General features: G+C 39.3%; 1 protein-coding gene across 1 annotated transcript in view; it reads left to right on the forward strand.

The window, feature by feature from the left end:
- The first annotated feature begins 888 nt into the window (after positions 1–888).
- The window catches only part of SEMA3A (semaphorin 3A), a 403,325-nt gene continuing 381,192 nt past the window's right edge, over positions 889–23,021 (forward strand). Inside the window, exon 1 of the mRNA XM_074942567.1 lies at positions 889–918. The gene's annotated coding sequence lies outside the window, so the exon portion shown is untranslated. The remainder of the gene's footprint in view (positions 919–23,021) is intronic.

A 23,021-nucleotide genomic window follows, 5' to 3' on the forward strand; every position in this document is an offset into this window, starting at 1 on the left:
ATATCATAAGGGACACTTCAACCGTCCTCAGAAATAACTGCTAACTGAAGAGTCTCTCCCACCAGTCCGCCTCCCTTTTCCCTGTAAACTGAACATTGGACCACCTCTTGAAGCAGTTCTAATCCATTTCCCAGTGATTCCTCGGGTCGTACAATAGCACAGGATTCTGTTTGGAATAAACTGTTAACACCAGCAGTAATGGAGTAGTTTTAATTAAGTGTATGCAAAAAGTGGGGGAGGGGCAAGAGAGCCATTGCTAATCGTGATGATTACAGGATCATGTAAGTTGGTCAGACTGAACATCCACCCTGCTTTTTCAGTTCTTGTTTATTATATTTGCTTGTGACTGCCCAGTCCTATTTCTGGGCACGTCAGTTCCTGGGAGCATTCATGCTACCCCATTTCCAGCACCATAAAACGGAGGCCTGCTGTTTTAATCACGCCTCCCTTTCTCAATGTTGTTTGCGCCCTGGTACAACCCATCTGCCTTGAATCTAGTGCTCCACTGGGGCTGCACACATCTGCCAGCCAGACTACCTTCGTACACAATTACTCAATCCACCGTAAGGCTCTTTAATAGGAAACAAGTGTGACAACAGCAAGCCCTTCTCGCTCTCGCTCTCTCCTTAAACCACAGAGTCAAACTGCTCTAATAGAGATGAAGCTTGATAGATCCGCCCAGGTGTAGGTGAAACGGTAGAGCCTCGGGGATAATAGATGCCGTGCTCTTGTGCTGAAGTTCAGCACTGTGTCCTGAAGGGTTGTCTAGCAGCAGTGAGATGGGTTGCTCTTTGCACAGTTAAAAAGTCAATAAGCTTCCTCCAGCTTGTATGTATGACTAATTTAGAATGCAACCTGGATCTAGGTGAGAGCTGCAGAACTGTCTCTTCTCAGTGCACGGACAAAGCACAACACACAGTAAGTGGAAAATTTGTCTTTACTTATTTTACTTGGGAATTAATTAAGGGTGTTTACTTTGGAAGGAACCCTCTAAAGACTGGTTCAGAAATGAACCAGAATAACGCTTGCATGCATGTCCCCTGTGGATAGTCTCCTGTTTCATTTTACACCTTGCCTTGGCATTGCCACTGCTGCTTGAATGCTCAGATTGAATTCCTGGTATGAAGAGGACCTCCGATCTAAAATGTGGCATTACTGATAATAATAATATATCTTAGTTAATTTATTTATCCAATTAGGTCTCTGTGCTATACATTTTATTGCTGGGCAGAACTGATGATGTATTTTTATTACAAAAATGAAAAAAATAAATGTTTTAAATGAAGGAGTAAAAAACCAACAAATAAATAATTAAACCCTTTGTTGTAGCCAGCCAGGGATTTTAGAGTCTAAAAGATGAAAGTAGTTTATTTTGAAGAAAGCTGTATTATTTGTTTACTAACTTGTTCCTTTAAATATTATCAGAATAACCCTAAATGCTGAAATTAATGTATTGGAGCAACCGCACTGATAGTGAAGTTTTAAAAAGCAAAAAATAAGGTCACTTGTCTAAACTGCACGAAGCAGCATATTAAAACCAGATGTATGGAATCTCAACTTTGACTTCTTGGTCTTTCATGCTTGGTTTAAAGCAGCCTTAAAATTGCATTTACTTTGCATTTACAACTTTGGATTTGCTGTTAAACTATGCTTGAACTTGAAGTTAAGATTTGATCTTAACACACACACATATTCTTTGAGCCTAGTACCCCAATTTTACTTTGCTATAGGGAGTCTATTTACTACTGCACCATATATCCTGAAGCACGTTAACAAGCTTGCTGTGATGGTCTTTCAGGTGGAATGTCAGCCAGTGTAAAAGAATGTGTCTGTTGCATGTATAAAAACATTCTGTGAGAGAAATAAATGTGCAATTAAAAAAGGATCCACCAGAGTCTCCAATAGATGATGACACAAACAAAGAATGCAGACCAGAAAGTGCCAGGATATTCTAATTTCTGGAAAGTCCAGTGAGATGACAGTTCTCATGTTAGGCTTTATTTATCTTGAAATATTACTTTGCTTGGTGTCTCTTGTCATAAGAGTGGAACAAATGACTCAGCGCTATTATGCTTATAAGATGCTTTTAAGTAGTCTTCCGTTTTTCAAAGGATTATTTTCTTTGCACTTGGACAGGATAGTAGGTGTTGTTTCAATTAGCCATGGCTTTAGGCTGCTAGGGATTCCTTTGATCATGACAATGGCTTACTTTTGCTGCTGTGAAAAGTCCCAGGTATTACTAGTTACAGTGAGCTTCTATATACAGCAATGGTGATTTGAAATTGCTGAAGTTGAGGGGATAGAGAGGTAAGACAGCATCCCACAAGAAATATTTAGACTTGCATTTGCTGTCATCAAATAGCAGTCAATGCCTACCCCCTACAGGGGAGAGAATCTAATTTCACTAGTGCATGAACACTATATAGTAGTACGATTCACACATATGAACAGTGCAGATAGTCTCTAGCTCCAACAAGTGTCCCTTAATGAGGAGGTCAGACTATGATTAATATGAAGTGAGTTTCAATGGGCTGGATCTCTCTTCAGCGCCACTGATAAATATCAATGGACATTTTATTTCCCTTCAGTGTAATTCAATGGACAGGGACTCTTTGAATTTAAAAATTCGAGTCAGCAATGCACTTTTTATATATGTAAAACTTAGATTTTAATTAATTACACACAAACTTGCAGATTTACTACGTGTCAAATGCACAACAATTTAGGGCCCAAATCTGCCACACTTCTGCACACAGAGTATTATCCTATTACAAAAGTAGCCCCATTGATTTCTGTGGGAATACTCTTGGAGTAAGGTACTATTCAATATGAGTAAGCATGGTAAAATTGGGCCCTTAATTACTAAGGGCCAGATTCTGCCCACAGATTTTGATCCAAGAGTATTCACATTGAAATCCATGAATGTGAATCTTCCACCCTTACACATATCACGTTCAGCGGAACTTCTTGTCGAGTAAGGGCACTACTCAGTGGGAATAAAGACGCAAGAGTCTGGCCCAGTGACACTGCTTGTGGATAAGATTCTATTCAGCATTAGTAAAACTGACAGAATTTGGCCACAAAGATTCTCTTGAGGCCAGATTTTTTGCCCGTTCTTCTTGATGAGTTGAAATCACTCAACTATTCATTTCAGTGAGATTACTTACAGAATAAGGTATTAATTATTGTGGGCAATAGTACAAATTCTGGCAATTGGTGTTTTATGTAGGTATATATTCTTTTAGAGAAGTGAAATTCTGAACCATCAGATTTTTGAATAAAATATTTTAATCAGTACATAGTCAAAACAGAAGGTTTCTTTTAATGACACCCCGCCTCACCCCACGAACGTCTAAATCAGGCATTTTCCACAGAAGTTTATCCTTTGCTGATTCAACATAAATTTAAACTTATCTGCTTCCCAGGAAACATAAGGGCCACATTCCTCCCTCAGTTATAACACATGCTCTCCATTGGCTATCCATGCCTTCACTTCAGTGGTTTTGCATAGTACCTGAGGACAGAATTTGGCAATAGTTTGGAAACCATGTCCAAAACTAACTGTATTCTCCAATGTGGAGCCCTAATACAACAAACCCTGGTCCTGGTAAACAAAGAGCCAGAAACCAGTTGAAACTTTGAGATTAATTTGCCAACTTTGGTAATAACAATAGGATATATATTATGGTGTTGGGTAAATAGGCTTTTTTCATGACAGCCTTCCCCAAAATGAGGGATCTAGCTCCTTCCCTAATTTGTTCAACAGTTCAATCTATTGAAGTATCTTTTATGAACTTTGGATTTGTGGAGTTTTACTATTTAAACGTCACAGCTTCTCTCTTGCTCTCTCTCACACACACACAACACAAACTAACACATAGATATTCATAACCAGCTCTGTCTTGTTTCCCCTGTTTTGAGAAAGAAGCTTTGGTTCCTTCAAATGCTCATCCACTGGCATCAATTTCAGTGCCCTAATTGCTTTGAGAACTGAAAATGTGGCACTCCATCAATAGGCATGAGGCCAAAATCTGCTCTCAGTTATACCTCTGTTGACATCAAGGGGGTTTCAAGGGTGTGATTCAGGATACGTTTTAGGTCATACACTTCATTGTCATTACCCTGGCTAAAAAACAGACCATGTAACAATGTATACAGTGACACTATTTGTTGTTGTTGTTATAATTATTTAGTAAACATTTGACAATGTGCTTTTGAAGTCAATTTGTCAGCTACTGGAATTAATAACCCTTCTACTTTTAAGCTCTTCTGGGTATATGAACAAAAAATTAAAAAGGTACTGAAATAAAAATTTTCAAATTTGAGTACTTCAAATCAGGCACCTAACTCCATGTTTAGTCATCTAAGCAAATGATTTGATTTTTTGTCAGAGATTAATGGTTTATTTTTATTGCCACTTTCGTTTAGGTGTGTACTTATGGATTTAGGTATCCAAGTTAAGTCACTCACATTTGACAGTTTGGGGCTATGTTAATTCCAGGAAGACTGGTTTCAGAGTAGCAGCCGTGTTAGTCTGTATCCACAAAAAGAAAAGGAGTACTTGTGGCATCTTAGAGACTAACAAATTTATTTGAGCATAAGCTTTTGTGAGCTACAGCTCACTTCATCGGATGCGTGCAGTGGAAAATACAAGGGTGGGGGGGAGATTTTATATACACAGAGAACATGAAACAGTGGGTGTTACCATACACACTGTAAGGACAGTGATCAGGTAAGGTGAGCTATTACCAGCAGGAGAGAAAAAAACCTATTGTAGTGATAATCAAGGTGTAATAGCTCACTTTACCTGATCACTGTCCTTACAGTGTGTATGGTAACACCCATTGTTTCATGTTCTCTGTGTATATAAAATCCTCTCCCCTCCCCCCACCCCGTATTTTCCACTGCACGCATCCGATGAAGTGAGCTGTAGCTCACAAAAGCTTATGCTCAGATATATTTGTTAGTCTCTAAGGTGCCACAAGTACTCCTTTTCTTTATCCAGGAAGACTGTTTTTTAGCCCCAGAGCAAGCTGGCTATGACTTTCTTGTTTAGTATCTGTAGAGGAAGTATGAATCATAGAATATAAGGCCAGAGGCAACAATTGTGATCATATAGTCTTACCTTCTGTATACCAAAGGCCATGGGACTTCCCTAAATTAATTCCTATTCGAACTAGAGTTAATCTTTTAGAGAAACATGCAATGTTGATTAAAAATTTTCCAGTGGTGGAGAATTCACCGCAGCCTTTGGTAAGATGTATAATACACAGATAAATTGGCAATAACCATACAAAGGGAAGTAGAAATTGCTAGTAAATCTTTACTCATTGTAAGATTAAAAACTTGTTAGTTCATTATGAAATCACTGGGTCAAATTCTCTGCCAATTTAATTCTATTATGCTGGCAGAGAATTTTCTATGATGAATCTTTTCTTACACAAGGCTTTAATTTTATTCCTATTTGCTGGTCTTGTGGAAGCTGTAGATATTGCATGACCCAGTGAATCATATATTATCTCCTTTGATACAATTACCACTGGCTGCTAATATTTAATAAGTCCTAAACTGGACAAGATGTAGAAATAGTGCCTACAGGCACAGCAATGTGTTATTAATGAGCATCAAAAGATTACTGGAATATCAGCGAAGATTACATGAAAAAACAAAACCATATATATATTTTTGTAGTTCTGAAATATTTTCCATAAGAATTCACTGGAAAGAGTCCTCCATCCTTTGTGATATAATATGTATATATATAATACTTATATAAGCTGATCAGATCCCTGGACACCTATCTAGAACTATTTTGTAAGTGTAGTTAACAAGTATGGCTAGCCTTATTTACACTGCAATCTCAATCATCATGATCACTGATATACAGCATATTTTGTGCAAAGTTCTGTTTGCCTTAGTCCCATTCATTTCAGTGGTTGGTATTGGTATGAATACGTTGAGATTATTTGGACCTTGTTCTTTGTAGTTTGGACATCAACACTGTTTTGATGCATGAGCTGTTAGCTCTGATAGCATTTTAAGTACCAGCATAGAAACCGAGCCTTTGATCCAGAACATTAGTGTCCAGTGATTATTTGGTTTGGGCTTCAAATGTTTGACCCACACTTTTTTTAAAAAAATGTTTAATGCCAAAATGGTCAGATTGAAGGATAAAAAAATAGTTCTGGATAAAATAAGGCACTTATCACTCCAAAATGACTGCCTGGTATCAGATCCAAAATCAGATCAAACCGAATCTTTCAAAGGATTCTGATACATTCATATGGCTTTATTTTTGCCTTTGCAACTGGGACTAGAAGTAGAATTGACTAAATACCATGGGGCTATTATTTTGGTTTCTTCAGCCCACTTTTAAAGACTTAAAAGGATGTCAGTGTTCCAGATAAATATTCAGGGCTTGTCTACAAAGTGCCACAGTCCGGTCTACAGGGAGTATGAATTGTAGAGCACTCTAGCGTGTTGTGTTCCAGCTGCCCTGTGTAGATCCTCCTGGCACAAACTAAAAGGTACCTAGTTTTCACTGATGTAGTCTTGTTTCAAACAGGATTAATATACAGACTTCTGAATATTCACTCAGACTATTTGATGCTTTCATGGCAAGGCCAGAAGGGACCATTGTGATCATCTAGTCTGACCTCCTGTATAACACAAATCATAGAATTTCTCCAAAATAATTCCCAGAACAGATCTTTTAGGAAAAAAAATCCTATCTTTCTTTTAAAATTGTCACTCATGGATAATCTTCATAAATTGATCCAATGGTTAAGTACTCTCACCATTAAAAAGTTATGCCTTATTTCTGGGTGATTTGAATTTGTCTCACTTCAATGTCCAGCCGTTGGCTCGTGTTATACCTTTCTCTGCTAGACTGAACAGTCCATTATTAAATATTTGTTCTGAATTTAGAGACCTACAGACAATAATCATTACCCCACAGCTGTCTCTTCGTTAAGCTAAATAGATTGAGCTCTTTGAGTCTATCACTATAAAACATATTTTCGAATCCATTTATCATTCTCATGGCTCTTCTCTGAATCCTCTCCAGTTTATCAACATCCTTCTTCAATTGTGGACAGAGTATTCCAGCAGCAGTCACACAAATGCTAATAAATAAAATAACGTCTCTACTTCTGTTTGAGATTCTCTTGTTTATGCATCCCAGGATCACACTAGCTCTTTTGGCCATAGTTGCACTGGGAACTCATGTTCTGCTGATTATCCACCACAACCCACAAATCATTTTTCAGAATCACTGGTTCCCAGGATACAGTCCCCCATCCTGTGAGTATAGCCTACATTCTTTAGTCCCTGATGTATACATTTACATTTAGCTATATTAAAACATACATTGTTTGCCCTATTTAACAAGCGATCCAGATCACCCTGAATCAGTGACCTATCCTCTTCATTATTTACCATTCCCCCAATTTTTTTTGTCATCTGTAAACTTTACTGTGATGATTTTATATTTTTCTTCCATGTTGTTGATAAAAATGGTAAATATCATAGAGTCAAGAACCAATCCTTGCAGGACCCCACTGGAAATACACCCACTAAATAACACATTCACTTATCAGCATTGAACCTGTCTGCAATAGATCTTAGACTCACCTGTCACATTACCAGATGGATTTTTTGTTGTTGTTGACATTATGTTCTAGGTAGTTGAGCAGTTTAGATGCCTGTGGCTTTGAGATGTAATCACAAGTAACGGGGAGAAGGCAGCAAGGTTATATAAAGAGAATTGCATTGGACAGTTATACTTGTTCTCATAGTTCAGGGTAGTGCTAGTTCTAACAGTTCCAATAGTTTTACTTTCCCCTAGCTAGAACACATTGTGTGCAAATGTTCGAAAAACAAACAGCCGTGGAAACAATAAGTGTATTTAAAGAGCAACTTGCTTATGTCTTTGTTGTAAATGGAGTGAGTTCACTTGGAGTGATTAATGGGAAGTTAAAATTTGTATGCTGTTCTTTAAAGGGTGGTAAAGATACATAAACCTCATAATGTGCATGCAAAGTGACTACGAGCCTGATTCACCACTACATTAACCTGCTTATACACTAGTGTAACTCTGTTGTAATCTGTTTCATTACACTGAAGTAATGCAGCTGTGAATCAGGCCCCCGTTCTTTTTCATATGTGAAAACTACTTTTCTCTCACCTAAATTTCGGGGTAGGGAAGTGAAACTATACAAACAATTAAAAAAAATCCTTTGGGCTCAATGAGCCAAATTAATCACTGGTGTAATTCAAATGACTTCACTGAAATGAACACCAGGGCTGAATTTGGCCAGCCATTTTTATTTGGAGCTGCTTTAAACTAACACTCATTTATGAGTTCTGTTCCTGTGACAACTTTGAAATAAAAACCCTGTAAAATTGGGACAAATTGGCCAACGATCCTGCATGGAGCATGGGTTGAGGTCAAAAATGTGTTTGTTAAATTTCCAGACAGTAGGGCTGGACTTTAAAAGCTCCATAAATTTAAAACAGTCTTTGAAATATCAGCACAGCAAATTCACATGTTGCATATCACAGATGTCATCATACCTGAGTAATAATATTAGTGTTACCATCAAATTTACATTTGACCAAATGAAAGAAACATGTATGGTACACAGTCATGGGTTTTCTGCTGGAAGGTTTTGTCCCACTAGTTTTTTTCAGAATACAAACAGATCCCACTATCTGGAGAACGGATACATTGTACATTATTAGTAATATTATTTTTGAAATAATATGTAAGATGCCTTGAACATGCTCAGAAACGTAGCTTTTCATGGTGCTCCTTTCCATTTTAATGTTGTGGCAATATGAGTAATAAATGGCCTATATTTATAAATCATTTACTATATATTCTCTGGCAATAAAGGTAGCAGCCAAACATTAAGACAGGGGTTTTGATACCACACATTGCAATAAATTCCAGGGCTTGTTAGCAGGTCCAAACCTATTCCCATTCAAATCAGCTAAAGTCTTTCCATTGATTCAGTGGTAGCTGGATCGGGCCCATCATACTCTGTTAGTATTTAGGCCAGATCTCCAGCAGAACAAAGTGTCTCCCATCTACCCACCTATTTAAATAACTGGCCAGATTTTCAGAAGAGCTCAGCTCCCACTTAGGCATTAAATGAAGTGGACAGATTTTCAAAAGTATTCAGCACTAGGCAGCTCCCACATTGTCCTCAGTGGGATCTGGGGGGAGACAAAGACTTCGGAAAATCTGCCCACATCAGTCATGTGCCTAAGAGACCATGGATTCTTCTGAAATTGGACCCCCAATGTGAGCACTAACATTTTTGAAAATCTGGCCTGTAAGCCTGACTGCATGTCTGTCTTGATTTATCTGCCAGTTGTATGATTCACTAGATAAAATATACTTGTAGGTAGGTTTTTATTTATTTATTTTTCATGAAGCTCAAGTTTTTCACATGTGGTTGAAAGCAGGTTTGTGCCTACTTTGCTGGTAGAAATGTAAGTACCTTCTATTTCTATTTCATGGGCTGACAACAGAACAAACCACGGCTCACACATTGCTTAATGCACAATTGGAAGACACTCAGACACTGTGGTCATGAGGGTGGTGTAAGAACCCGAATAGAATAGGGTAGAATAGAAAGGGGTATGTGTTACAGTGCTAGATCTACTTAGAGGCAAATCCTACCTGCTTCTGCCTTTTGTAGCCAAGAAAAGCCTGAATGCAATAGAAGAAGTGTGGGGTTCCACTTTGATACATTGGGGAGGATTTGAGAAGACTGTGCAAGCGGTCGGCACTGCAGAGCACAACTTTGTAGGGCTTCCTGTTCCTTGGCATGGAGTGCAGCAGGCCAGTACAGTTTAACAGTCTGTGGATCAACAACTCCATGGCTCAGCTGGTCAAATTTCCACTAGCTGATGTAGGGGGACAGCATGTCAAATAAAGTTACGTCATTTATTCTGGGGAAATAATGTGGGTGTCTCAGTTCACACAGGTGTCCAAGTTACATGACACCCCACTACAACTGACATTAATTGGCAGTCTCAGTCCAAAGAAGCCAGGAACGTAATGCTCATGACATCTGAACTACCCTTTTTATCATTAGAAATGTTCCCTCCAGGCCAGGTTTAAAGCACATGACAAGGCGTTATGCAAAACCATATATAGCCAATTCCCATGCTGTGTCTGTTCTGTGAATAAACAGATGACTTTACTCTCCAGGGGTGAAATCCTGTCAAAACTCACATTGACTTCAGTAGGGCCAGGATTTCACGTTGGCTCTTAATTTAGCACCTTTTACAACACTTAAATTCATATACTTGCGCTCACGAAAGTGTATGTCAATCACAACATTTTTCAAGCCTAGACCAGTGCTAAGCTATGAATTTACTTGTTGTTTGAATTCAAGTGCTATTCGCCAATATCTTGATGGGTCTCCACAAATTACATGAGACTAAAAATACTGACAGTTGCATCACTGAACACAGCTTCATTTGTGGAAGGCAGGGTTTTTTAAACCTTATAATCTCAGGTGTTTTGAATTTGTTTCAGTTTCAAAAAGCCAGTGGCTCTTTGTCAAATTTCATTTTAAATCAAAATTGTTTTTAAGTTCTACATCTGCAAAACAAGTGTCCAAAACGTGTAAACTTTTTTTTTTGCACCTTCATGTACAGTGGACAGAGTCCAGGACAAATTTTATAGCTGAGTTATAAACGCTTGAAAAATGGAGTTTGCAATGAAAGTGCTGACACAGCCTTAATTATTGCAGCATGAATGGCTTTATTATATACTATATACAGTGTCTATACATACACAGTACATGTTATAGTGTAAAGAAATATTCCAGTTAAGCAAAAAGCAATTACTTAACAGCTGTAGAGAGCTAAATATAAACAGGCTAAGCCAACAGCTCTATGCTTTTTGAGACAGTATAGAGAAATGTTATTACCACATAAAAGGGTTTGTAGTTTAAAAGACTTAAAAGTACAGAGAGCCAGACCCAGCTAAAGTAATAACCTGTGCCAGAGTATTTAATTAAAAAGCCTCAAGTTACTAAAGTCTATTGAAAACCAGAGGCATTGATTCTTTGAGCTAATTTTGCCCTCCTCTGTTAAGTGCTTATCGGGTGTTAAAGAATTAAAATGCAGCCCCAGCACTTTAAATAGAGAATAATTTGTCTTTTTTTGATTGAAGGCAATTATTTATTCTGTCAGCTTGTAGACACTGTAATAAAATGGAGAAGGTGGGTGTAATTGGGTGGCATAGTTGGATTTAATTTACCTTTAATTAAGCAAAATTGGAAAAGAACCTGGGAAATCGGCCTAAAGGAATTTCAGTAAACCACTGTCACAGTATCTTATAGTCTTCGCATAATCACAGCTATAAATCTTTGCAATGATTGCCCAAGGGGTATGAGAAGCTGTCCAGAAACTACTGCTATGGTATATCCTCTATTTAACACATACAGGCCTTCAGAGTTAGCTTTGGCTAACAAGGCATTAACATTTACCAAGCTACAACTAAAGATTGGCTGTGGTTGTATTTGTGAAGCCTTTGGAGTTTGTCATGAAATCAGATGCTATAAGAAAGTTTTTCAAAGTGAGTTTTGTTTTGGTTTTCCTTTTGTTTTGTTGGTCGGTTCATTTTTGCTATTTGGTTTCAGTGTTTAAGACATTTTAAAAGAAAATTAGTTTAGTTTTCCTTCCCCTCTCCCATTTAAAATGCCATTGGGTGCTCCTGAAAATGTCTTTAAAAGTGATGGCTTGGATTCTCAGTTGTGTCCAGCAGATCCTGGGATCAGGTGAGTGTGCATGTGTGTGGCTGCAAAGGAGATGTTTATGGCTCCCTCTTTCAGTTCTACAGCAGCTCTGACATAGTTTGCACCATTAGATTATACTAGTGAAGTATAGGCAGAGTGCATTTGTGCTGTGTGCCATGGTCTCAACATACCTCCTGTGCCAAAAGCTGCAAGGTGGGTGGCATAGGGATCACTAAATCAGCTTGGAGCTGTTCTGTGCTTTGGAAATGTCCAGCTGGAAAGATCTTCTGCCTTTCTCGTCTCTCTGCAATGCCTGGAGGAGCAGAACAAAGGAGTTGGTTGAAATAAGGAATCTGGCTCAATCTGCATAGTATATAAACATACTCCTGTATTCAAACTTCTTCATTCTGTGTTTGACTTTCTCCTTTATTTTATTAGCACTACTCTAAGAACATTATTGGCTAGGTTTGTTCTTTATGTAGAACCTAGTTATAGATGGTCCTTGTGAACTCAGACACATACAGAACAAAAAGCGAGAGTGGAATGAATCACCTGCCCAGCCTGAAGGCACAAAGAGGTGCTGGAGTGACATGTAGGTGTTATAACTGGAAGACAATAAAGAAAAAGTAGAGTTTTAGCAATCTGAAGCAAAGGGAACATGTTTTGCCATAGTTAATTGATCACGAGGCTGTTGCATGGAAAGCGGTTGTCACATGAAAGAAGGCAAAAGTTGGGAATGGGAAAAGAAGACAGGAGGAACAGTACGGAGAGAAAGTGAGTGAATTGTAGAGAACAGGACTTGGTGTAGGAGGAATGAGGTCTGAGATGTGGAGGAGTACCATGTAAGTTAGAAGGAGACTGTGTAGTTTAACAGTGTGGCCAATCATTCATGCACCAATTGAATATTAATCCTCTTTATCTAATATTAATCTTGAATAGTAATCTTGTTTATCCAAACGAGTGTGCCATGGAATTACTTTCCAGCAGATATGAGGGTAATAGGTAGGCAAAATTCAGGTACTGATAAGAGAGCATCCAAAGATATGAATGTTTGTTTTAGTTTGATTAAATTAGCCTGAAATTTGCATACAGCCCATGGCACGGTCACGAGTTTCCTTGCTGCCCCACTATTAAAAATACGTGGAGTCAAATTCTGATTTAAGTTACACTGATGTAGAACAGGCACAACTCCACAGATGTCATGGAAGTCACTCCCAGTTTACACCACTCTGAGTTCAGAATCTGGCCATTATCATTCCTATAGTGCTTTAGATCCTCAGAGCATTACTTATATCAATGAATGAATTCGGTTGACATTTCCATAAGGTGTGTATTATTGTTCTCATTTTACATATGGGCAGATAGTGGCACAAAAAGATTAAATTGTTTCCCCTAAACCATACAGCAAATCAGTGGCAGACCCAGCACTAGACTACATTAGTCCTGTGGTCAAATCTTTCAACATTTGCAGAGCTGCCTATTACCTCTGTTTTAATATTTTTGTAAAAAAAGATGAGTATTAGAAATACTTTTTCTCCAAACAGTCTATCCATGAGTGGGTCTGCAGGATCAGAAATGCCACTGGCTTCATTATTAATTTCTAGGAAAGATCTCACAGGATGGTTGTCCAGCCACCACAATGTCAGCAGTCAGGACTTACCTAAATACTGTGGAATTCACCCTAGGGCAGAAGGCTCATTCAAAAAATCATCTTGCATGAGCTCATCAAAAAATGGGAGATGGTGTCCACCCAAAATGTAGATTTTTCCAGCAAAAACTTGGAAACCAAAATGCTTTTATTAGAGAAGGCCACCGCAATGCCTCATGTGAGTTGTAGTCTGGCTGGGGTTCTCAGCCCATAGAGAACAAAGGAGGGCGTGATGTACTTGAATGACAACCTCCATGAGGAAACACAGCGACATTTCCTCATCAAAATAGTTTCTTTTTTGGCCAAACTATTTTGGGTTATTCTGTAGGGGAAAGAAAAGAAAGAAATTTTGCGTGGAAAACAGATGCTTTTTCACACAGGCACACACAAAATTATTTAGTCCAAAACCCAAATTTCTTTTGAAAAATAGCTTTCTGGGAAATTCTTTGACTCGCTCTACTTTTGACATTTTAGCTTCACATGTGTCCTCTGCAAAAGGGTTGTGTGTGTAGCAGCAGGGGAGTGCCACACCCCACTAAATGTGGAGGTGAGTGCATCAGACCTGAACAAAACATGCAGGGGGTGACATTGAGGCTGGTTCTGGGGTAATGCAGAGAATATGTCACTGGATTCACATTTATGCAGATCCAGTGGCCTAATGCCTTACTCAGTTGGTACGCGGGGAAGAGTGGGGGCATGAATAGCTATCAGCTAGAAGCTGTGGAGAAGATGCCCTTCATTCCTTTGCCTTGGCCTCAGTTTGGGAAGGTGGATTTCACTCCAACCAGTTGTGCAAGTAACAGTCCTAAAGCCTCATGTAGTTGAAGTAAATTTCAATCTTAGTGAATAGTCAAATATTTTATTCCAGCAAATCTCTAGATTCTAAACAATGAGCCTGGTTTTCCTCTCACTTATATCAGTTTTACCCTGGCATATCTCTACTGACTTTGCACCACCAAAAGTGAGACCAGAATTAGGCACTTTATATTTAAGATTTTAGGTATGAACGAGATCACATTTCATTAAATCCTAATATTCTTTCAGATTAACTGTGTTTTGTCCCTGCTGCATAATTACTTAGTAAATTACAATATGTAATGTATCAAGCCTCAGATTAGCTCACAAACCTGTTTAGTGGGTGGATATTTTGTTTCCACTACCTGGCATGTATCAGCTGAGATCAAATACAGTAGGATCCTATTGTTCAGCATTCAGAATTCATATCTACTAGATAAAGTAGCAGCACTACATCAGCTGCAACAAAGACGTTGAATAACTTTAGATCTAATTATTCATCATTGTCAGGATCCTTGGATTCCAAAAAGGTAATTTGGTAAAGTTTCAAATACAATATTTACCTACTACATAGTGAAAAACAACTGACTGAATTCATGGAAGCCACCTGATACTAATGTACTGATTATTTGTGGATTTTCTGAAGCATTCAGCAGTAGATGCTGTCTCTGTGGAGTCAGACAGTTCAAGAAAAGATGGGGACAAAGCGGGCTGCTAAGCTAGTACTGATTCTTAAGAGGATAGAATCTGGTCCCAAATATTTCAATTGTGTTTTTTTTTTAAATTTAAATATTAAGTTGAAAAACAAAGTGTCCTGTAAAACTCCCAATCACTTCAACGGGAACAGCATGAGAACCATTAATAAAAAATGTGCCTAATTCTATTCTCAGTTCCACTGGCATAAATCTGGAATAACTACATTGACTTAAGAGGATTTAGTCCACAGAGTAGAATCTGTCCCCAGACCCTGTCACTAGTATAAGTGATAGGAGAATCAAAACCTATAGCAATGAAAGCAGATATATTAGGAAAGGGTTAGCCATCTCAGTGGTCAAATTAAATATCACACAAATAAAGCTAATTAGGTCCTCATTCAGATTTTATGGGTTTATGAGCCCTAGCAGGCAGATCATGCTATTTGTATCATATTTAACTTGACCCTTTCTTAATATTTTAATCTTTCTGGGCATGCATGTTCCTGCATGTTCCACATGTTTACATGTGTAAAGTGGACATGTAATAATATTCCCTTTCTCTCGCCGTAATGGGTCTTGTCTATTTTCACCGTAACGTTTTTGGGGCAGGGACTTTCTCTTACTGTGTGTATGTACAGTGCCCAGCCCAAGGACTATGTCTCAGTAAGTACTATTATAATAACAATAATTATTCACCTAAAAGCTACATTAAAAGAACATTATGAAGGTAGGCAAGACAAGCACTCAAAAGTTAGGAAATGACAGAATTAATGTTACCTCTGATACCTTAATTTTGGTCTCATTGGGAGTATGCATTATGGTATAGTCTTTAATTACATGACCACATATAATTTTTTCCACAGGACACCTCAGTCTCTTCCTACAACCTACTAGTCCCCAGATCCCCTCCCTGACTCCCAGTTTCAGTCTCCTTGTCCAGTCAGTTACAGCCTTCCCACCCACCCCAGTTCCCAGTTTCCTTCTCTCGCCACTTGCTAACCTCCCATCACAGTCTCCCTCCATCCCTCTCCTTGCTCCAGTCTGCTCCCCTGCCAGCTTCCTTCAGGTTTTGTCTCCTCTGCCTTCAGACCCAGCAGTTTTGTCCTCCACATTGCCTGAGCTCATGGGGAGTGGTGGGAGGGTGGTCATAGACAGCATATGTTAGACATTCTCCCTGCTCTTAATTCAGGTGCCCAGAGCCAGCATAGACTGCAACAGCCTAGACCTGCAATTACAGGGGAACTCATGCTCAGCTGCAGGCTGGAGCATGTCCAGTGCAGATGGAAAATTTAGGGAATTTAGCTCTTAAAATCTAAGGATCCTCACCTGAGAATGTGCACAGTACAATTTTTCAAGGGCTTATAACTTGGTCAAATTTGGGTAGATTTTCACAAGGACAGCAAAAGGCATACCCCTGACAAAGTCAACCACCTCGTCCAAATTGTTCTAGTCCCTTCACCAAAGCATGGGAGCACTAAAGTTTTTCAAATAAATGGTCACCATTGTTTTTTCCATGTTCAAAAATCATGAATTTCCCCTTAACCTCATTCTCAGAAACTGCTGAATAACTCATAACAAAAATAATACTAATCCGCCTGAGGCAGAGACCTGATACGGAAAATTTAAGTCCAAATGCTTGAAGTTTGGCAAAGTTATAAGCAACTAAAAATAGGATCTTATGATAGGAAGTTTCAGAGTAGCAGCCGTGTTAGTCTGTATTCGCAAAAAGAAAGGGAGTACTTGTGGCACCTTAGAGACTAACCAATTTATTTGAGTATAAGCTTTCGTGAGCTACAGCTCACTTCATTGGATGCATTCAGTGGAAAATACAGTGGGGAGATTTATATACATAGACAACATGAAACAATGGGTGTTACCATACGCACTGTAACCAGAGTGATCACTTCAGGTGAGCTATTACCAGCAGGAGAGCGGGGGGGGGGGGGCGGGGGAGACAACTTTTTTAGTGATAATCAAGGTGGGCCATTTCCAGCAGTTGACAAGAATGTCTGAGGAACAGTGGGGGGTGGGGGATAAACATGGGGAAATAGTTTTACTTTGTGTAATGACCCATCCACTCCCAGGCTCTATTCAAGCTTAATAGGAAGTGTCAGGGAATATTAACAATAGGCAATGCTACCAACCCTTCCTATAATACCAGGAGTTTAATTTAATACCATTGAAGCATGCTTCACTGTCTTCCTTGGGCCTAATTCTGCAGTCAGTGGGAAGTTTATTTTGAGTTAAAAATGCAGGAATGTCTTCAGTCACTCTGAACTGGCTTGTCAGGGGATGGATCACTGGATGGTTATCTGTTCTGTTTATTCCCTCTGGGGCACCTGGCATTGGCCACTGTTGGAAGACAGGATACTGAGCTAGATGAACCTTCGGTCTGACCCAGTATGGCCGTTCTTATGTCCCCCTCTTATGGGAAATCAGTCACTAAGGGCTGGGGAGTTGCATGACTACTGCAAACCAATAAGTAATGGGAAACGCAAGCAGCCATTTTGACTGACCACAAGCAAACTGGCAGAAAAACAAGCTTAGCCTTCATTGAGGGTCTATAGCCAGCATCTGAAGAAGTGGGTTTTTTACCCATGAAAGCTTATGCTCAAATAAATCTGTTAGTCTTTAAGGTTCCACCAGACTCCTTGTTGTTTTCGTGGATACAGACTAACACGGCTACCCCCTGATACTTATAGCCAGCAGAGGGAGCGCAGGTACAACCAAAGGAAGAAGTCTGCAGTTCTGGCACTCAGCCAGAAGAGGCAGATCAAGAGCAATAGGGCAGTAACAACAAACAGTCTACATGTGGCAGAGGAGATGTCCAGGAGGTGTACAGGCCAACAGGAGAGCAGAGAAAATGGCAAATTTTGTGGGCAATGTTGGTGAATTTGATGACAACCGTGAATCATGGGTGTACCTAAAATGTTTTGAGCAATTTGTAACTGCAACACCATTCCAGATGGACGAGTTTCAACCTTGCTGACAATGATGGGGCCGAAAGCATATGGACTGCCATGGGACCTATTGTCTCCAACTGTGGCACGCACACCACAATTACTGCAGCAATGCAGGGATGTTTTTCTCCTGTCCCATTGATGACAGCAGAATCCTATTGATTTCATCAATGACGTGGGAAGCGGAGAATCAGTAGCACAGTTTGTTGCTGCTCTAAGGAACTTGTCAGAGTGCTGTCAGTTTGGACAAACATTAAGCGATGCCCTGTGATCCTGTTAGTCTCTGGATTACACAATGACCAGGCCCAGAAGAAGTTATTGACTGTGTCAGTGCTTACATTCAAGAAGGCTGTTGAAGTAGCAGTTGCAATGAACACCACAGAGAAGGATTTTTTGAAATTTAGTGTGAACCAAGAAATTCACCTCATGAATTGGTGAGACAGAGGACCATGGGAACATAAGGAATTTCCACGTGGCCATTGTGCACAAATTACTCACGCTGAGAAGGATTGCTAAACATGCTAGATCATTTGCAGAAAGTGTTAGAAGAAAGGACACATCACCATGACTAGTCACACAGGTCAATGACCAGTAACACAGCATATCAGTTCATCCAAGAAGACATCTATGAAGATTGAACCTAAGCAAGGATGGAAGTTGGGAATTCATAATATGGAAAAAGAAAGATCTCTAGTGACACTGACCAAGATCCAGCACTACATGTATTATCTCAATCTGGAGTTACATGGCATCTGGATTATTCCCTTGATCAAAGGAGTTCCTACAAGAATGGAGCTTAATACTGGAGCTGCCATTTCACTGAGTTTGCCTCTACCTGTCACCAGACTTTGTCACAAGTTCCTTTGGATGAAACTGCCACAGTTTTCAAGACTTATACCAGGGAAAAATTAGACCCAGAAGAGATACTCCAGTTGAAAGTTCAGATAGATGGACAATCACTGGCTTTATCCTTGAATGTGATTTAAGGAAAGTTTTGGCACTATTATTTGGCAGATCTTGGCTTGAGAAGCTCAGGATGAATTGGACCAAGATGAAGGCAAGCACAGAAACAGCTTGAAATCTTCAAGACATACTTGACAGACACTCCAAAGTTTTTGAAAAACAGCTTGGACAGATGAACAATGTGTCAGTGAAGCTCACTGTTCAGTCTGACAGCCAGCCAAAATACTGCAAGCTCTGAGTTGTGCCTTACTCTCTGAAGCCTCTGGTGAAATTCCATTTAGTGAATATTGGAGTCCTGTCACCAGTTTCACACAGTGAGTGGCCTACTGCCATTGTGCCAGTGATCAAGAGAGATATCTCATCTGAATTTGTGGAGATTTCAGAGTAACACTGAATCCAATTATACGTGGAGATCAGTATCCACTACCTCATATTGAAGATTTGTTTGCTATTGTTAGTGGAGGACAGGGGTTCAGTGAATTGGATTTGCTCAGTGCTTACCAACAAATGGAGAGTGATCTGGCATCTCGCAAATATCTCACAATCAACACACAAAAAAGCTTTATTTTATTACAACAGGTTGCCTTTTGGTGTCATATTGGCACCTACCCTGTTTCAGAAATCCAAGTGTGAGATCCTGAAGGGACTGAATGAAGGTCAGTGCTATTTGGATGACATCCTTGTTACAGGAAAGGATCAAGAGGATAGTCTTCAACATTTGGATGCTGTCTTGCAACATTTGGAAGAGTTGGGCTCAGAGTACATTGAGACAAATGTGAGTTTTTCAAACCTTCTGCTGAATATCCTGGAGATGTAATTGATGCAAAGGGCTTAAAGAAATTACCAGAGAAAGAAAAGGCACTGAAGCACTAACACTGGAGAAGTGTCAAAGTTAGATTCATTCTTAGGATTGCTTAACTACTATGCCACATATCTGCCTAAATTGGCAACGGTACTAACATCTTTACATGAACTATTATGAACAAAGAAACAATGGAAATGGGCTAACGCATGTGAGTGTGCATTTAAGGAAGCAAAGAAACTGTTGAGATCAACCAAAGTTCTTAAGCACTTCGATGCTTCGCTCCCCAGTTCTTTTGTGATGTTTCACCATATGGAGTGGGTGCAGTTGTTTCCCACATTTTTTCTAATAACATGGAGAAACCAACTGCTTTTGCATCATGAACACTCACTACGCCTGAGAAGAACTTTGTGCAAATAGCGCTAAAAGCTTCTCATTCTATCTTGGAACTTGAAAGTTCCATACCTATCTGTATGGAAGACTTTTTACCTTGCTAATGGATCATCTTCTGTTGATTTCAGTTTTTGGACTGAAACGTGGAATTCTGTCATTAGCTGCTGTTCAGATGCAATGTTGGGAATTGCTACTTTCAGCTCATTCCTGTACTATTCAATTTCCTAAAGGGATTCAGCATGGCAATGCTGATGGGCTGTCACACCTGCCATGCCCAAGCTCCTGTCAACCCAAAGAAACTTTGTACAAAGTGTTCTTATCTCAATTTGATGGCTAGATTACCCATCATTAACATAGACATCAACAAAGAAACTGCTTTCTCTTATGAAGGGAATGGTACTACAGAGTACAGTGTTGGATCAAAAGAATCTCCAGTTTACACAATTCATGTCTTGTCAATTTTATCTATCTACCTTATGGGGAATGTGAGTGATCATTCCAAAATCACTTCAGTCTTAGGTTCTGGAAGTGTTTCACAAAGGTCATTTTGGTATTATATGGATGAAGACCATAGCCTAGAGTCATATCTGGTGGCAGGGGATATTGAGAAGAAGGCAAAGTGTAATACCAGTGTCAGCAAACTCAGCATGATTCTGGCACAACTCATCTAGACCTGTGGTCATGACCTCTGACTCCTTGGACATGTATTTCACATGGACTTTGCTGGACCTTTAGAAGGTTATCTATTTTGGGTTGTAGTTGATGCCCACTCAAAATGACCAGAAGTTTGCAAAATGACTACATCTACCGAGACCATTCAACATCTTTGTACCATGTTTTAGCCAGTTTGGTTTACCTTTACATTTGATGAGTAACAATGGACCTCAACTCCATTTTGAAGAATTTCACAGCTTCAAATGGAATTTAGCACATATGCAAAGTTCCTTATCGTCCTGCTACAAACAGACTAGTGGAATGCTTTGTACAAATATTTAAGCATGTCTTGAGAGCTAACAAGTCTGTTTCAAGTCATCAGCAGAAATTGGACAATTTCTTGCTTGTCTACAGGAACACACCACTTGCTACTACCCAGGGGTCACCTGAAACCCTTTTACTTTTCCTGGAGTAATCTTTACATACTTGTTGGGACCTGCTCCATTCTGATGTTGCCTCACACGTAGCTAAATCCTAAGCTATGCAATTGATCGACAATGTAAGATTTGTCATAATTCTTTTCATGTAGGAGACTTAGTGTGGACTCACAGCTACCATTTTGGAGTGAAATTGGTACCCAGAGAACTTACAAAATGTATGGGACCTATTTTGTTTGTGGTAAAATTATTCAACGGTATTTTATGGAAATGACATATGGAACATTGCACCCTCAATGAATATGAGAGTCCAGGGATGTTCCAATCAGACTTTCTGATCCTCTGATCGAACATCCTTTTGTTACAACTCCTAATTTTGATGACCTATTGGGAGAAAATTTGGTACCAGAGCCAGCTGATTCCTTATCAGAGCCAGCTGATTCCTTCCCACCAACTGTTCCCGTTCAGGATGCTGCCACACCACCATCACTAAGTCATCCCAAGGGAGTGTGAAAACCAGTGGTGTGCCTGAATTTATAAATAGTTTAGTTAGTGAATTGCTATTCCAGGGCATAATAATCCCTTGCAACTTGAGAGTCTGGTGTTGTCCACCCACAACTTTTAGTTAGGTTATACAGTGTTTCCCCTTTAAATGTGTGAGCACTCCCCTCTCCCCAGTGAAAAGTCTCCATTTCATGTTGTTTTCAGTTTTGCGGCCAGAACAATAAACATTTCCACAGCAGCTAGCTGTGCTTAAATGAGCTGCTCTGTGTTTGTATCTTCTTCTCTGCAGGGTCCAGATATAATAATAGGCTCCTAAATTACTTAGATGCTTTAGAAAAAATATACCCATTGTGAGTGGTTAATTTATATAATAAGATTCTAGGATTGTCCCTCTGTCTGTGTGTCACTCTGAAGTCTAGAATATCTGTTGAGTCAGTGTAAAGCAATGGAAACAACTACCGGCATGGCTGACAGCGCTTTTTGTTTAGAAAATCACCAGATTCAATCATAATTGGATTTTGCAGTCTGTTACCATCCATTTTTAAAAAGTTTCAGCTGTTTTGACTTTACAAACTACGCCTGTGTGACAGTTATGCATGTATGTATGCCATGCCAAAAGTCCCAGACCATTACGATATCAGCGGTAACTCAACCAATCACTACTTTTACTCTACAGCTAATTCGTACGCAACAATTTCATTGGTTGTATGAGGGAGACTGCACAGATGGTGGATTAACTGGCCCAATGGCCACAGTATTTCAGAATAGCCCACACAACACAACCATCACACTGTGTGACAACAAGGACTTTCATCTACTACTGACACAATAGTAACTTTTTCTTTATAGGATATCCTTTCCCTGCAAAGCACTGTCCCAGTCAATGTAAACATTGATAGGTGCTTAGGTTCATAGTGCAGCTAAGCTGAACAATATACTATATGAGCAAATAACCTGCTTTATTAAGCCATTTGATACATTTCCAAGTGACAGTCTCACAGGGAAACTATAGAGATATGAATGCGTAATTGGCTAAAAAAATCAAACACTGAGAGTAATTGTTCATGGTTTACTGTCAAATTGGGAGGAGTTGTCAAATGGGGCCTCCCAGGGGTCCAATCAGTGTGTAATAATATTCCATATTTTCATTAATGATTTCGAGGCTGGAGTAAAGAGCACAGTGGTCAGAGTTGCATATAATCTAGACCTGGGAAGTGAGCATACATTGCATAAAATTAATATCAGATAAGGTGCAACGTTCTGTACTGATTTACACTCATTGAATTAACTAAGGTGTACATCAGTGCAGACCACGACCCGGAATCAATAAACCAAGGAGATGGGAGAATAAAAATAATCAAAATCAGATTCAATATATGTGAAGTGTTTTCCATAGAAAGGAATAATCAAG

This window comes from Natator depressus, chromosome 1 (assembly GCF_965152275.1).
Source record: "Natator depressus isolate rNatDep1 chromosome 1, rNatDep2.hap1, whole genome shotgun sequence".
NCBI classification, from domain to species: domain Eukaryota; kingdom Metazoa; phylum Chordata; order Testudines; family Cheloniidae; genus Natator; species Natator depressus.